Genomic DNA, 2,500 nt, shown 5'->3' on the forward strand with positions numbered 1-2,500 from the left:
TATTGATTTCATGTGATATTCTAATTTTCTGAGATTTTGAATATGGGGTTTTCATAAACTGTAAGACATAATCATCAAAATTATAACTTTTGTACGATATTCAAATTTTTCGAGTTTCACCTGTATATGATAATATTTTAAAAGTACCTCACTGATTTAGATTTTTTCTTTAAAAGTTACCATGGTAAAAAAAAGAAAGATTTGAGATCATTGCTAGAGGCAATTTATCACAGATTAACAACACTTGTCTCTCTGTTGTTGTAAAACTATGGCAGTTTAGAGGGAAATATGTTTACCCTGACAATTTCATAAATGTTTTAAAGTCCCCCTGTGCTGAAAATCCAGTTATTAATGTTGTTTATATGTCTATGTGGTGTTTATAATATGCTTTAAGACAAACCATGTGTAAATTCATAACTCAAAACAATTGTTGAGATTTTTCTTTTTAGGGGCTGTTTACACGACACGTTTTTTAACTTAAACTTTTTATACGTTTTGGGCATTCATTGACACGACAGTGGCGTTTTGGCTGCCTGAAAACACAAACTTTTGAAAACAAGTTTCAGGTTTTTAAAAATGGTCTCTGTGTAAACAACAAAAAGGCGAATCACTGAAGACGATGGCGTTATGATGACGTCAAACATGTATTCGTTACTTCAATGAGCTCATTGTTTTTGCGTTAAATTATTACATTGTTTAAATTCATACATTTTTTGCTAACTGTGATTTTGTATATGTACAGTTCCGAAATACATACCTTAAACAGTTTCCTCTGATAACTGATCACTCTAAATTGTAAGAAATTCATGCATTTTCTGTAAAGCTGCTTTGAAACGTTGTGTATTGTGAAAAGCGCTATACAAATAAATGTGAATTGAATTGAATTGAATGCTCATACGTGTTATGTGGTCAGTCTATACTGTTTATACAGCAGCTTTACAGCAGAATACAGGTTTTTTAAAGTCTTTTTTGCGCATCCGTGTGAATGGGGATCGTTTTGACAATGGTGTCGTCTGTACGCGGAAAACTCAAAGGAAAAACTTCTCAGTTTTAAGCATATCGTTTTCGTGTAAACCAAGCGGCAACCTCCCGGTCTCTCTCTCTTGAAACCAACACGGAAGTGAATTAAACTGCAATTCATCGCCTGGCCGCTTGAGGCTGGCTGCAAGAGTGAGTCAAATCTGTATCTCCCCCATGTTAAAATGCCTGGTGTCCTAACTTGTTTTGGTCTATACAGCTAATTTTGCCCTTCATGACAACTGTGAGGTGGGTGAATTTTTTTATAACACATCCGTTTAAATTATATTAAGCCTTAAAATGCTGCATAATCAAGGGCGTGGCCACTTGAGTGACAGGTGGATTGCCGCTGCTGTCACTAGCCGTTTGTCTGCGCTCTGTTAGCGCCACGTCACCTCAGCTGATTCCAGCTGCTGAACTTGCCATCTCTGCCGTTTTTGTACATTTTATCGGGATTATTTCATACAATTTAATACACGCCTTATACCTTCGCCCACGCCGTTGGATTCCATCGTTGTCGAGTATCGAAAGACCAGTGCTGTTCTTCAGTTGTTTTCCTCTGTGAACATGCACTCGTGGATGTCTGACAATATCGTTGCTTTTTGGAGTTCAGATTTAAAAACGTCTAAGATCTAGAGGCCACACTCGTTCTGCGGTGCCGTTGATCTTACGGAGCAGATAGACTATTATATGCTTATTTAACTTTTTAGTGTTCAATAAAAAGTACCGTCAGATGAAATCCTGCAGATGTCAGTGCTTTCTCTCCATCCATTAAATGAGCGCGGATTTCTAGTGCATTACTTGAACTTCTTAGGTAATATCTATCAGAATTTAAAATGGACTGAATAAAGCTCTCTTGACGTGCGATGCCGCTCTGACTGACATGTATGCGCATGAATCACTGTCACACTCACACACACGCTCAGAGCAAATATTGTAAGTTACTGCATGAGAATAATAATGCATCACAATACACATAGTCTCACGGTTAGTTATGTCTTTTAACTATTATAGTATTTCAAAGGGCAAAAACATGAACTTTAACTATACGCTTTAGATCTTCTACTTAAAGTCAGCTGTCACTTTAGCGCGAGGCCATTAGCACATTAGCTCTTTAGCCTGAGCAAACTCGATCACGTCGAGCTAGTTGGGTGTAGTTTCAGCATCCAGGCTCCTCATCTCCACCCACGTCCCGCCTTTTTGCCCATTTTCGTTTATCCGGGAGTGACGCACTGTGACGCGCTTCCAAGATGGCGACGGCTGACCCCGCCCACTTTAGGCTTCAAAAATGCTCTACAGAAACCTACGGGTGACGTCATGGACACTACGTCCATATTTTTTACAGTCTATGGTGTAAACGTACCTTAAAACTGAAGTGAACCAAAGACAGTCTCAAAAACACGGTTTGAAATCGCTGGTGTTTCTGACGTCACAAACTACCTTGTAACCAATCAGATCAACGTGTGATCGTCAACCATTGGAT

At 38.6% G+C, this 2,500-nt stretch overlaps 1 protein-coding gene across 1 annotated transcript in view; it reads right to left on the reverse strand.

The window, feature by feature from the left end:
- Positions 1-2,500, reverse strand: part of LOC143725569 (nephronectin) — a 20,523-nt gene that overhangs the window by 16,537 nt on the left and 1,486 nt on the right. The window lies entirely within an intron of this gene.

Source organism: Siphateles boraxobius, unplaced genomic scaffold, assembly GCF_051911475.1.
Source record: "Siphateles boraxobius isolate OS27281-9 unplaced genomic scaffold, OSU_SipBor_1 77, whole genome shotgun sequence".
NCBI classification, from domain to species: Eukaryota; Metazoa; Chordata; class Actinopteri; order Cypriniformes; family Leuciscidae; genus Siphateles; species Siphateles boraxobius.